The 14960-nt window shown below is 38.3% G+C and overlaps 1 pseudogene; it reads right to left on the bottom strand.

Moving 5' to 3' along the window:
- Positions 1-236: 236 nt before the first annotated feature.
- LOC101358543 (armadillo repeat-containing protein 10 pseudogene) lies at positions 237-1416 on the bottom strand (annotated as a pseudogene).
- Positions 1417-14960: the final 13544 nt, after the last annotated feature.

The raw sequence follows: 14960 nt of genomic DNA, 5'->3' as shown, positions 1-14960 counted from the left end.
AAAGAAATAAATGTTTTCAGTAGAGGTGCTAATATTCGTTTGATATCAATAAAATCATCCCAAATAAACCTGGAGACCATGGCAAGTTATAACTGTGTTAATGAGGAAACATGACATTTAATGTTTAAAATCAACAGCTGAAAGACTGCCTTTACTTTATAAGGAAGATGTATATAAACTTATAATGTGTATTACTTCCAGACTGCAATACACTCTAGAAACATAGCCAATCAGAATTACATTTTTATTACAACTTTTTCCTTCACGTCCACATCAGGGTGATGAACTAAAGCTCTCATTTTCTGGGCACATTTTTGTCCATATAACAAGAAAAACAGTGAACCTTTATGAAAGATGGAAGTAGACCTAAGAACTAAACAATCATCCTTTTTGACACAGTTATTTATAATCTGAAATAGTGTAAGCACTTGAAGAAGAACCTCCTTTGCTACGTGGCCTTCATAAAGGGAAAGGAATGATGAATCCACTTGGGCACTGAATAGTCTTTCTGCTATGGCTAGGTTTTCTGAAAAATTTGAAAGCAGTTTCAAAACTTGAACCTTGATGCTTCCATTTCCAGTAAGTAACACATGGAAAAAGTCTGTAATGTAACTGTTAAACATATGCTGGTGGTCATTGGAGATGGTCATGTTTGTTGACAATCTCAGTCCAGCCATCTGCACAGCAGCATTCAGGGAACCCGAGAAGACATCCTCACAGACTTGACTGATGTATCTCTTTATTGTGCCTTGATTTTCAACATTCACACTAGTTCTTAAATGTATCACGGGGGTGGTGGTGGGGGGAATCTTGTTAAAATGTAGATTCGGATTCAGTATATCTGGGGTGGAAAGGCAAATTTTCATCAGGGGTTCAAACAAGAGTGAATGGTTGGAAGCCCTGGCTTACAGACATTTCTTTACTAATATGGACAACCCCAGAGCTGGTCAGGATTGCCTTAAGGGATTTTACAAATAGGAGAGCAGAGGCCAGATGTTGAAGCAGGTGTTTCAATTTTCATTGTTAATTCAACTTTCTTTTTTCCTGGGAGTGGTATCAATTACTTATTCTCTAACAGAATCAACTCCATTTCAAAAAAAAAAAGGCAAGTAAGAAGGATCTTAGGATCTTCCTAAGGGATTTTTCTTTTCCATTACCAAATCCTTTGGAAAACGTGAATTCTTCAAAAGAGTAGTCTCCAAATTTGACTTCTTTGGGTGGTAGACTTGGGCTACTGTCAATGACCACCCCCGTGTGCTGAATTTCACTGCTGGCTTCTAATCCTGTCTCCACCACATTTCAGGCAAATTACTTAACCTCTCTAAGGCCTCAGATGAACACTACTTACCTAAATGCACATGAATCTCGTAGAACAGCACCTGACAGGTGGCAAGTGCTCACACTAACGTGAGCCATGATGTTGGTGATGATTATGATGAGGAGGAGGATGTTCTAGGCTGATCTAGGCTCTTTAGATACAGTGAAATCTATGAGAGCTGGAACTTGATGGGACTGCCTTGTTTTTTCAAGTCTCGAAAGTTTTGTGCCTTTAACAGTCTTACCACTTTTCTAGTCCTCTCTATTAGTGGAAAATATTTGAGTTTTCGTTTCTGACAGGTTTCCGCCTTACACAGGTTCTGCTTTCTCAGGTTTTACGGTATAGTGAGTCTAATTCTCACAAATATCCCCCTTAAATAAATGAAAGAATAAGGCTCAGAGTGAGTAAGTAATCTACTCAAATCTACAAAGTTAGTAGGTGACAGGTCAAGGATTCAAACCCAGGTCTTTCTAACCCAACTCTGGATCTCTTTTCTTTCTTCTACCATGGTGTTACCAACCACATGTCAGCAATACACATCAGGAAAGTTCTTTATAGTTTATAAACATTTTCACGAATATTACTTGGGTAACCATTTAGACTTCACACAAATCTCTAGATTAGGATTATCAGCATCACAATTAACAGGTGAGAAAATTGATCCAGAGAAGGTGAAATTGGCCTGCATTTACCCAGCTAACAATTGGGCGCCGTATGGATAAGAACACATGACTTCTGGCTCCCTTATGTCCCACCTGAGAAATGACTCTTTTCTAAAGTCCACCAGGGCTTTCAGTTACCAATCTGAATTCCTATTTGTGGCCATCAAGACTGCCATCTTCTCCTTCAGTTCATGCTTTGATCACCCTTTAAAACTGGTCAAGGAAGTGTTCACTGATTTAAATTTACCGAGTCTGCTTACCAGGTAAATCCTCTGTCCTCGCTGTATGGCTCTGTACATGGTCTGACAAATTTTTCCTTACAACCACCCTGTGAGAAAGGTCAGGTCACAGAGCTGGAATTCAATCCAGTCTGGACCCAGAGACATAGCTCTTAACTGCTGCCCTACACTACTCTACACTCAGAGCTGCAACCCCCTTAGCCTTGATGTGTGAACTATTAGAAGGTGGTTCAGGGGCTCTGAGCATTCCTCCAGGGGAAACAGCCATTTCTGAGATAACTAGTATCTGACTGAGATAGTGGTAACTCAGCCAGAGCACCAAGAAGTTCTCTTCAAAGTAGTTATTTGTGAGAGTAGGTGTAATACATAATTTAGTTCATTTCTGAAAAAAAAAAACAGGTCTCTGAACAGTTGTACTCTGACACAGGTGGGGTTGCCATGCGTCGGAATTGACTGGACGGCAACTGTTTTGTTTTTTTCTTATATTCTGCGTAGCTAAAGTGATAAGGTGGTCTGCATGATGAGCTTTGAAATTTGCGACTGGGTTGCATTTGATCAGTTGGAAATTACAAAGACAAGGGATTATGCCCTCCAGAAATAAGATACTAAATGAGTTTTCATTGAGTTTCTATTTATTTTTTTTATCAAATAGTTATTGAGCACTTTCTAAGTGCTAGACTCTGTATTAGGCACCAAGAAACAGTGATAAATATAGTAGACAAAACCCCAGTCCTTGTGATGCTTACATCCTAGCAGAGGAGATGGACTAAAAAATAAATATATAATATTATATCTGATGGTACTGAATGCTCTCCTCCAGAAAAATAAAGGATGGTAAGTATATAGAGACTGTATAGGAGGGAGAAGCGTAGTGACTGTTTTGTTAGGAGCAAAGTGTCTCTGAGGAGATGATTTGAGTAGTGAGCTGAGAGATAAGAAGGAGCTGGCAATGCACAGATCAAGGGGAAGAACATTCTGGACCATGGGAATAGTAAGAGAAAATATCCTGAGGCAAAAACAGTGGTATCACTAAGGGGGTGCAGGAGGTACAGACTGTACCTGGTGACACTGTCGGAAGGGGTGACACCAAAATGACTGTCTATACAATTTTCATGCAGTGTTTCAGTAGAAATTTATTATTTTTAAATAAAAATATCCCTGTAGTTAGTTATAACAACAAAAACATTTTTTGTAAGCCAAGCTTACAAGTATCAATATACCTACAAGGCTATAACTCTATGCTAATTTTCTTTTTGAATCTTCTAATGTCCTCTGGTCAGAGCTGTCAGTATCACTCAATTACAATGATGCTTCGAATCACGCGGTTTGTCCGCATGTGCTACAAGCACACGCTGTTGTTTTCGTTGCTGCTAGTGTTTTTATGTTGTTATTGTTGTTAGGTGCCGTTGGTTCCGACTCCTAACAACCCTATGTACAACAGAACGAAACAGTGCCCGGTCCTGCACCATCCTCAAAATCGTTGTTATGCTTGAGCTCATCATTGCAGCCACTGTGTCAATCCATCTCATTGAGGGTCTTCCTCTTTTTCACTGACCTCTACTTTACCAAGCATGATGTCCTTCTCCAGGGACTGATCTCTCCTGATAACATGTTCAAAGTATGTGAGATGTAGTCTCGCCATCTTTGCTTCTAAGCAGCATTCTAGTTGTAATTCTTCCAAGACAGATTTGTTTGTTCTTTTGGCAGTCCATGGTATGTTCAATATTCTTTGCCAAGGCCACAATTCAAAGGCGTCAATTCTTCTTCGATCCTCCTTATTCATCATCCAACTTTCACATGCATATGAGGTGATTGAAAACACCTTGGCTTCATCAGGTGCATCTTAGTCTTTAAGGTGACATCTTTGCTTTTTAACACTTTAAAGAAATCTTTTGCGGCAAATTTTCCCAAAGCAATGCGTTGTTTGATTTCTTGACTGCTGCTTCCATGGGTGTTGATTGTGGATCCAAGTAAAATGAAATCCTTGACAACTTCAGTCTTCTCTCCATTTATCATGATGTTGCTTATTGGTCCAGTTGTGAGGATTTTTGTCTTCTTTATGTTGAGGTGTAATCCATACTGAAGGCTGTGGTCTTTGATCTTCATCAGTAAGTGTTTTAGGTCCTCTTCACTTTCAGCAAGCAGGGTTGTGTCATCTGAGTACCACAGGTTGTTAATGAGTCTTCCTCCAATCCTGATGCCCTGTTCTTCTTCATATAGTCCAGCTTCATGGAATATTTGCTCAGCATATAGATTGAATAAGTATGGTGAAAGAATACAACCTTGATGCACACCTTTCCTGACTTTAAACCACACAGTATCCTCTTGTTCTGTTCAAACAACTGCTTCTTTATCTATGTACAGGTTCCTCGTGAGCACACTTAAGTGTTCTGGAATTCCCATTCTTCACAATGTTATCCATAATTTGTTATGATCCACACTGTCAAATGCCTTTGCATAGTCAATAGTCACTGATTTTGTTAAACTTTCTGGTGTTTTAGCTACAGTATTGTGGTAATTAGTATTTGTGAACCTATATCAATAACTTTTTTGAGAATGAAGTAGTAATTAAAGGAAAAGAAGGAGTTATATATGGGAATTACAATTTATGAGTAACATTAGTACAAAAAATATTACTAAGATTTCTGTATGGTCTGGTATGGGAAGAAGTCCATGGGCAGGATGGGTGACACCATGAGTTAATGCACTGGGAGACACCAACCATAGTGACACTACTGGGCAGAAATGAACTGGGCATGTTGTTAAATAGCAAGAAGGCACTCCATATGTTAAGTGTCCTTAAGGAAGTTGTTTATTTTCTCTGAGCATCATTTTCCTCACCTATATAAGACCTAGATGTCAACTAGGGCCTCTCTCTCCACCCCATGCTGTGGCCAATAAAGGCCCAAAACTATTCCCCTCAAAAATTTTCCTATTCCTGGGGATTCTGTCCTCCTACCTACCCTCATCTGTTACGTGCAGTTGTGACTCTTGTGGCACTGACCGAGATGGGAAACCCACACCCTTTTTTAAGAACCACAGAAAACCCACACTGTTCAAAGAATTGTGAGCATGACAGATGAATTGATGATTTAGGCATGAGGAGAGGAGAGGGGGGTACAGCCAGCTTGTGTAGGAGTGGCAGGGTCCACACTTCACATGGGGCAGTCCCAGGAGTTTATTGGCTGTTTCTCAGGGCCACTCTCTAAATTTATGGTTCCTTCTCTCTCCTGTCATTTCATATCTCTCACTTTTCTTTTTCCAATAGCAAAACAACAACTTTCTCATTCCAAACCTCTGCCCCTATCCCCTCTTCTGATATTACTAGCACTCATCCACCCTGAGAATATCTTTCAAAGTATTTTCTTAAACACAGTAGCATCTCTGAGCATAATTCTGGAACCAGTTTTAGGAAAAAAATTTTTTTTCACATCCCTACATTTAAACTGTGGCTAATTATATTAACTTTGTGGGGTTATTGGAAAGATTACATGAGATAATATGATTACAAGCTTTAGCAGCATGATTGGCATAAGGTAAATGTTCAGTAAACATAGGCAATGCCTAGTGCAATTATTGTGGTTTGGTGGTTATTAACAATTCACTATTTGTTTGAAGCCAGGCAACTTTGGGATTTAACATAGAGAAGATAGAGTGATGAAGAATTAGGAAAGTTCTTGCCACATAGATGACAAAGAAAATGACTGTAGAAGGAGGAAAAGAAAATATTGAGGATATACTGGGGGGCAAAAAAATCTCTCCAGAATTGGAGGTAAGAGAAGGCAGTGCAAAGGGAATGGGGAAGAAAGGTGATGAAAGCAAAGTTATGCAACAAACATTTAAATAAACTTTATGAGAATTCAGAGTTAACACCTAAACCTAGAGGGTGAACAGCAGAAACGACCTCTCTCGTACACTGTGTGATATGAATTTGCAAAATGCAGTTACAGGAGCACAAAATAACTTCTGGTTAAAGATTATGGTATACAGACATTATTCCTTCTCCTTCCTCAAAAACCTCAAAAAGAACAAAAATGGAGAAAAAATATTTTAGTTGCCAATAAAACAAGGCGTTGACAATCTTAAACCACAAACTATGTAGCAAACCTGCCAAATACTGTGAAATCAGGACCAAAATGAGCAAGGACATTGAGAAATGACAACATATATTCAGAACTTGGGCAAGATGGACATTTTCCCCAAAGTAAGTGACAGTGCCCTGACATGCCCATCCAATGACTTGGTAAGTGGTATAAGGTCTAGGGGTGTAGAGGCCATGGCAGAAGAGATGCTTCCTGAATAAACCCAATTTGACACCACAGAGAACAAGAGGTGGACAAGAAGGAGAAAGCAGGTTGACACACAATTTTTACCTATTGTCTATCCTCCTAGTTGTGGAGACCACCAGAGGTGAACTAGAATGAAGAAAGTTGGAGAAAACAACATTTTCCAGATCACCAACCTCCTAAATGCCAAAAACTTAGTGGTGATATATGTTCCAGGTTACAGAAAACAATACATTTAGTAAGAATATATAGAAAGCAGTATACTCTGTTTGAACTTACTAACAGACCCCTCTCCAACACATACTATTCCCCTTCCTCCCCAGACAATGTTTTAGCTGGCTTATGAAATGAATACTAATCAGAAAGATTCATCTCTGCACACTTACTTTGAAGTGAAAGGGTAAATAAAGAAGAAAGGAATGTAAGACAAATAAAAATAAAGAACTATAAGAGAAGGTATCCAATGAAATAGAGGAAGAGTTCTGCATAATCTCAGAGAAATCATAGGAGGTAAATGTAAATAAAACTATTAAAAGAAGAATGTCATACTGTAAGAAACCAAAATTAGAATAAATATAATTTAAAACCAACAAGACGTCCATTCATTCAACAAGTAATTACTGAGCACCCACCGTGTGCCAGACATGCTTCTAGATGCAGGGGATTTAGCAGTGTCTAAGATGAGCAACATCTCTGCCCTCATGGAACTTACAGTCTAGGGTGGAGGCAGATAAAAATAAAATACACAGGCAGAATAAATTTAGGTAGTAATAAATCCTCTGAAAAAAGCAGAATAAGACATGTATTAGAGAGTGAAAAGGTGAGACTTTCTTTAGATTGGGTGACCAGGAAAGGCTTCCCTGAGCATCTGACATTGTATTTAAAACCTGAATGACATGAATGAGTCAGTCATGCAATTATCTAGGAATACATTCTAGGAATAGATGATGATAGTGAGAATAATAATAATAAAAGATTATAAAGAAATAGATATAAAGATATGAGTGACAGGTAAAAGATATCCAACAAATACATAATTGGTGTTTGCAAAGAAAAAATGAACAGAACAGAATTTGTACAAAAAGATATAATAGTAAAAGAATCTCTAAATAAATGTTGAAATTTGCAGATTGAAAGAATAATGCTATAGAATGAAAAATTGCTATTTGAATGATTGACATTGATATATAAGAATAATATGAGTAACGTCTAAAAAAATACTTAGGAATAAATCTAACCAGGAATGTAAAAGACCTATACAAAGAAAAATACAAGACACTACTCAAAGAAACAAAAGGAGACCTACATAAATGAAAAAAAAAAAAACCCTTGCTCATGGATAGGTAGACTCAACATTGTGAAAATGTAAATTCTACCCAAAGCAATCTACATATACAATGCAACAATGCAATCCCGATCCAAATACCAACAGCATTCTTTGACAAGATGGAAAAACTAATCCTTAACTTTATATGGAAAGGAAAGAGCCCCCAGATAAGTAAAGCACTATTAAAGAAGATTAAAGTAGGAGGACTCGTACTACCTGACCTCAGAACAGTCAAAACAGGCTTGTACTGGTAGAACAGAAACATTGACCAGTGGAACAAAATCGAGAACCCAGATGTAAATCCATCCACCTAAGGTCATCTGATCTTCAACAAAGGTCCAAAGTCCATTAAATGGGGGAAAAGAACAGTCTTTTTAACAAATGGTGCTGGCAAAACTGGATGTCCATCTGTAAAAAAAATGAAACAGGACTCATATCCCACACCATACACAAAAACTTATTCAAAATGGATCAAAGACCTATATATAAAACCAAAAACTATAAAGATCATGGAAAAAAAAATAGGGTCAATGCTAGGGGCCCTACTACACAGCATAAATAGCATACAAACCATAACCAACAATACACAAACACCAGAAGATAAGCTAGATAACTGAGATCTCCTAAAAATTAAACACTTAAGCTCATCAAAGACTTCACCAAAAGAGTAAAAAGAGAACCTACAGACTGGATAAAAATTTTTAGCTAGGACATATCTAACAAAGGTCTAATCTCTAAAATCTATAGGAAATTCGACACTTCTACAACAAAAAGACAAATAATCCAATTAAAAAATGGGCAAAGGATATGAACACACACTTCGCCAAAAAAGACATTCAGGTGGCTAGCAGACTCATAAGGAAATGCTTGCAATCGCTAGCCGTTAGAGAAATGCAAATCAAAACTACAATGAGAGGCCATCTCACCCCAACATTACTGGCACAAATCAAAAAAAAAAAAAAAACAGAAAATAACAAATGTTGGAGATGCTGCAGGGAGACTGGAACTCTTATACACTGCTGGTGGGAACGTAAAGTGGTACAACCACTTTGGAAAATGATATGGCACTTACTAAAAAGCTAGAAATAGAAATACCATACTATCCAGCAATCCCACTCCTAGGAATATATTCTAGAGAAATAAGAGCCATCACACAAATAGACATATGCACACCCATGTTCACTGCAGCATTATTCACAGTAGCAAAAAGATTCATGAACAGATGAGTGGGTAAATGAATTATGATACATACACAATGGAATACTACACAACAATAAAGAACAATGATGAACCTGTGAAAAATCTCTCAACATGGATGAATCTGGAGGGCATTATGCTGAGTGAAATAAGTCAACCACAAAAGGGCAAGTACTATATGAGACCACTATTATAGAAACATATGAAAAGGTTTACACATAGAAAGAAATAATCTTAAGATGGTTATGAGGGAAGGGAGGGGTGGGGAAGAAAAAACACTAACTAGACAATAGATAAGTGGTAACTTTGGTGAAGGATAAGATAGTACACAATACTGGGAAAGTCAGAACTACTTGACCAAGGCAAGGTCATGGAAGCTTCATAGACACATACAAACTCCCTAGGGGCTGAATTACTGGGCTGAGGGCTGGGACCATGGTCTCAGGGGATACCTAGCTCAATTGGCATAACATAGTTTATAAAGAAAATGTTCTACATCTTACTTTGGTGACTAGCGTCTGGGGTCTTAAAAACTTGTGAGTGGCCATCTAAGCTACTCCACTGGTCCCACCCCTTCTGGAGCAAGGAAGAATGAAGAAAACCAAAGACATAAGGGAAAAATTAGTCCAAAGGACTAATGGACCACAACTACCACAGCCTCCACCAGACTGAGTCCAGCACAACTAGATGGTGCCCGGCTATCACCGGCACTGGCAGGGATCAAAATAGAGCTGGAGAAAATGTAGAACAAAATTCTAACACACACACACACAAAAATAAAACCAGACTTACTGGTCTGTCTGAGACTGGAGAAATCCTGAGAGTACGGCCTCTGGACACCCTTTTAACTCAGTACTGACATCAATCCTGAGGTTCACCCTTCAGCCAAAGATTAGACAGTCCCATAAAACAAACAATAATACACCTAGCTCAACCATGTTTACGAGACTAAATGGGCACACCAGCCCAGGGGCAAGGACGAGAAGCAGGAGGTGACAGGAAAGCTGGACGAATGGAAATGGAGAACCCAAGGTCGAGAAGGGGAGAATGTTGACAAGTCATGGGGTTGCCATCCAATGTCACAAAACAATACGTGTATTAACTGTTTAATGAGAAAGTAATATACTCTGTAAATCTTCATCTAAAGCATAGTAAAAAAAAAAAAATCTAAATTTCTTAAAAACTTCAAAAAACAAAAAAAAGAATAAATGGGTAACCAGGCACAAAAAAGCACATCTTCAAATAAGGAGCAAAAATATAGTCGTGGACACAGACACAGATATTCTGGGCAAAAGAGTATATTACCCACTCAGCTTTTCCTTAAATCACAAAGAAAACAGAGAACCCTTTCAAAGCAGACAAGAACTTAAGGAATACAACAGTTATGAAAGCTTTTTGAAAACAAAACAACTACACAATGATGAAATTTAGCTAGCCAATAGTAAAATCAAAATTAAAATCAAGAATGGAAAAGTTGCGGAGAAAAACCTTTGTGTGTTGGTGGTAACCCAAAAAACCAAACTCATTGCCATCGAGTCGATTCTGACTCATAGCAACCCTATAGGACAGAGTAGACCTGCCCCCAAAGGGTTTCCAAGGAGCTCCTGTGGATTCAAACTGCTGACCTTTTTTGTTAGCAGCCATAGCTCTTAACCACTACGCCACCGAGATTTCCGTGTTGGTGGTAGAACATTTAAATTTAGAACTAAGATTAAATGAAGGAGTTTTGTTTCTAAAACGGAATGTAAATGTAATTAACCTTGACAGTGTAAAACCAATAATATGTGTAGCAAAATATCTTTTGATGTGGAGAAAGGGGATGTAAGGAAAAAAGTGTATTACTCTATTCATTTTTTTTTAAGAGGGAGTCAACATCATTCTGTCTAAAATTAAAACATGTAGTCAAAAAAGTAATATTTATGAGAGTTTTTTTCTTTTTTGTAAAAATAGCTGCAATTATTCCCACTTTTCCACATTCTTTTGCAATATGACTTTGTAGCTTCTTCCATTAAATGGTAGAGTCTTGTTTTCCACCCCCTGAATCTGGGCTGGTCTTATGGCATGCTTTGACCAATAGCATGTGGTGGCAATGATATTGTGTCAGTTCCAAGCCTAAGCCTTAAGAGGCATTACATGTTTCTACTACTTCCTCTCTCTTGGAATCCTGCTATCAGTATGTGAGCAAGCTCCAGCTATCCTGCTAGAGGATGAGAGGTCATATGCCCCAATCACCCTCATCACTCTGCCAAGAGATAACCAACTACCAACATGTGAGTGAGGCCATTCTAGACCAGCCAGACTCCAACTGACCCATGTGCTGACAGTAGACACTTAGGCAGTTCAGCCAAGATCAGTCAGTTCTTACCCAGATCAGCAGAACTACCCCACAGAGTTGTAGACTTGCGAGTAATAATAAACAATGTTTCAAGTCCCAGAATTTTGGGGTGGTTTATTAGGCAGCAAAAGCTAATTGATTGAAAAACATCTCAATGTTTTTTTATAGTCTTTTTCTTGCCTTCAGAGAGATAATTTAGGAAATGATATGTCTTTTGTAAAAAAATGTTTACCTGAAATTCAACATATCCAACTATATTTTCGTTTTCTTTTCATCAGTTAAATTCAAGTGGAATTAAATTTAATATTTTGTATGAAAAATATCATGTATATTATTATTTCACTAGGCTGGAAAAAAGACTGCTAACCAGCAGCTCTGCGGGAGAAAGATGTGACAGTCTGCTTCCATAGAGATTTAAAGCCTTGGAAACACAATTGACTTGACAGCAGTGGGTTTGTTTTTTGTTTGTATACTATTATTCCAGTTAATCAAAATTATATTTATCAATCTTTCTCTACAACCCATCCGTCATTTTGTCACACTATGGTGGCTTGCATGTTGCTACGATGCTAGAAGCCATGTCACTGATATTTCAAATACCATCAGGGAAACCCATGGTGGACAGGTTTCAGTGGAGCTTCCAGATTAAGATAGACTAGGAAGAAAGGTGATCTACTTCTGAAAATTAGCCCATGAAAACTCTATGGATCACAACAGAATATGATTCAGTATAGTGCTATAAAATGAGTTCCCTAGTTTGGAAGGCACTCAAAATACACAGTGGCTGCAACAATGGACTGGAGAATATCAACAATCATGAAGATGGCTCAGGACCCTGGCAATGTTTCATTCTATTGTGCATGGAGTCACCATAAGTCAGAGCCAACTTGACAGCAACTAACTACAACATCCATCCATCCATCATCTATCTATGTATCTATGCATCTATGTATCTATCTATCTGTGTATGTATGTATGTATAGATATATATATCTATCCTTTTAACTGTACATATGTATAAAGAGACATCAGGAACAATGTTCACCAAATGTTCTTTCATAATGGTGAGATTTTGTATAATTTTTATGTTGTTCTTTGTCATTTCCTGTATTGCATGAACTTATGTCAATGAATATGTATCTACCTTACCGAAAAAGTTGGGTGATTTTTTTAAAAAGAGCATAACTTATAGTTAGTAAGTGCTCAGAAAAGGATGGGGGTGTTTTGAAAGGACACATGAGCAATGTCAGATCCTAGATTGGATCCTGGACTAGAAAAAGGGCATTAGTGGGAAAATGGGGAATTTAAACAAGGTCGGTAGTTTGGTTATTAGCATTGTACTGATGTTAACTAACTGGTCTTGATCATTGTATTGTGGTTATGTAAGATGCTAACATTAGAGGAATTTGGGTAAAGGGTAAAAGGGAACATTCTATACTATTTTTGCAATTGTAAATCTAAAATTATTTCAAAATAAAAAGTTAAAAAGAACATGAAATTATATTGAATCTTGTAAATAAACCATTGGATTTTGATCTATGTTATTTTTGAAATGTGTCATTATTTGTGAAACAAATAGGAGAACACTTAGAAAATTGCCAATCATAATGCATATAGTAAATAAAAAATTGATATTAGGTATAGTTTTAGATTATCAGGACATTTTGGGAAAGAAATTTGTTGATGTAAATGTTTAACATCTGCAAAATACTATCACTGTTGTTATTAATATTTTGACAATGTGTGGTCTGTCAAAGAATAAATCAATTCTGTGCTCTGTTGAAGCAGAAGTTTGTATACTTCTTACACTTTTAAAGTAGTTATAGACTTCCAGGCAACATGGCGCTATAGACAGAAGCACCATGCCATCCCTCCACAGCAAAGATCCAAAAAACTAAGTCAAATAGAGACACACATCAATCCTGAAACACTAAGCATCAAATGAAGAGATAAAGAACTCAGCCACACACCGAATGGAATAAGAAACTGACCAAGAACAGAGAGCAAGAAGAAATATATGCAGAGGTCCCTTATCAGCTAACACAGCACAGATCTACCTCTTGTACTCCTATCAGAGATCAGCGAACAGGGGGTACGAAAAAGCAGCTTCACAGAGTTTCCAGCAGGAGCCAGAACAACCGGTAACCAGCAATATATGCTTTCCCATCCCCCACCATTCTTCACCCCCACGTGGCCTCCTCTGCTTCCTGCGGCCACAGTCTCTTGGCCGGCAAGCACTGGTTTCACCCCTGTGTCACTTGGATTCCACCCACCCGAAATGGCTGGATCCCTGAGTGTCATTTGTTTGCTGCTGGTGTTACTTTTTTCCTCTTCTTTAGATTTCTTCCTTACCTCTCACCACCTCCCCCTCCTTTTTCTCAAATACCTGGCTCCATGTGCCATCTTTGCTTCTTCCTGAAAAGCTGTGAAACACCACTCAACTGTGAAGCTGCTTCCCTGTGCTTGCCACCACGTTGGTGGGACATCCAGGGCTTTTTTTTTGTTTGTTCTATTTGGATTTGATTTGTTTCTTTGTTTCCTTTTTCTTTTCTTGGCTTGGGAGCTCATTCTGGCTAGGCAGTACAGCGTGGCTTGGGAGCTACTCCCTTACTCTGCGCAGATGCACAGCAACATCCCTGGGGGCATTTTTTTTTTTTTTTTTTTTTTTTTTTTTTTTTGCCTTTCTTTGTCTTGTTTTCTTCTCTCTCTTTTTCCCTTTTTGTCTTTCTCATTTCCAATTTCTGGTCTCTCTATACTTACCTTCTCTTCCTGTCTCCTGAATACCTGGCACTGTGAGACACCTCTACCACTTCTAGCCAGGCTGTACTTCACGGCCTGGGAGCAACTTCCCCAGTCCTAGCAGCTGCACCAGTGGGATCAGTGGGGGCTTTTCTTTTCTTTTTTTCTCTCTAATTTTTATTTATTCACTTTTTCTTCTACCCTCTTTCTTTTTGTTTTTCTCCATTTCTCAGTCTCTCATCTCTCCACTACAACAGCAAGCTGCCTTAGCACTCTCTTTTGTTGGTTTGTGTGTATCTTTTTGGCTCCTGTTCCTCTCTCCTCTCTCTTCTCTTTTCCATACTCATCTTTGCTCCACACATCACAATCTCCCCTATCCTTCCTGCCTGCCTGCACCATTCACTAAACATCACACTACCAATCAGCGCAGGTATGGCCTACTGGAACCTGTTATGCACTGATTCCTGCCCAACCCTGTCAGCCTAGTATGTACCACAAATAACCCATCTCAGCAACTCCCCTTCAGCTGGACCTGCCTGCTGTAACATATCTGAGTGACTGACCCTGCCCATTAGAGAAGGAGATGAAAAGTATCATGCCCACAGAAGAGCAAACAACAAAGAATGCACAGCCCGACTGCACAGACATAACCAAATAAAACAGCAGGACAAAACAAACAAATCTATACTCAATAAAAGAGAAAAATAACTACTTAATGCCCTGAAGACAGCATACAATATTAAAACATATTAAAAAAAGGACAGGATGGTTCCAGTAGGCATCCAAAATAAAACACCAGATGACTTTCCAGTAGAAGAAAAGGCACTAGAACTACCTGATAGGGAATTCAAATCTCT

This window comes from Trichechus manatus, unplaced genomic scaffold, assembly GCF_000243295.1.
Source record: "Trichechus manatus latirostris isolate Lorelei unplaced genomic scaffold, TriManLat1.0 scaffold00005, whole genome shotgun sequence".
NCBI classification, from domain to species: domain Eukaryota; kingdom Metazoa; phylum Chordata; class Mammalia; order Sirenia; family Trichechidae; genus Trichechus; species Trichechus manatus.
This window is presented reverse-complemented; position numbering and strand designations above follow the sequence as displayed.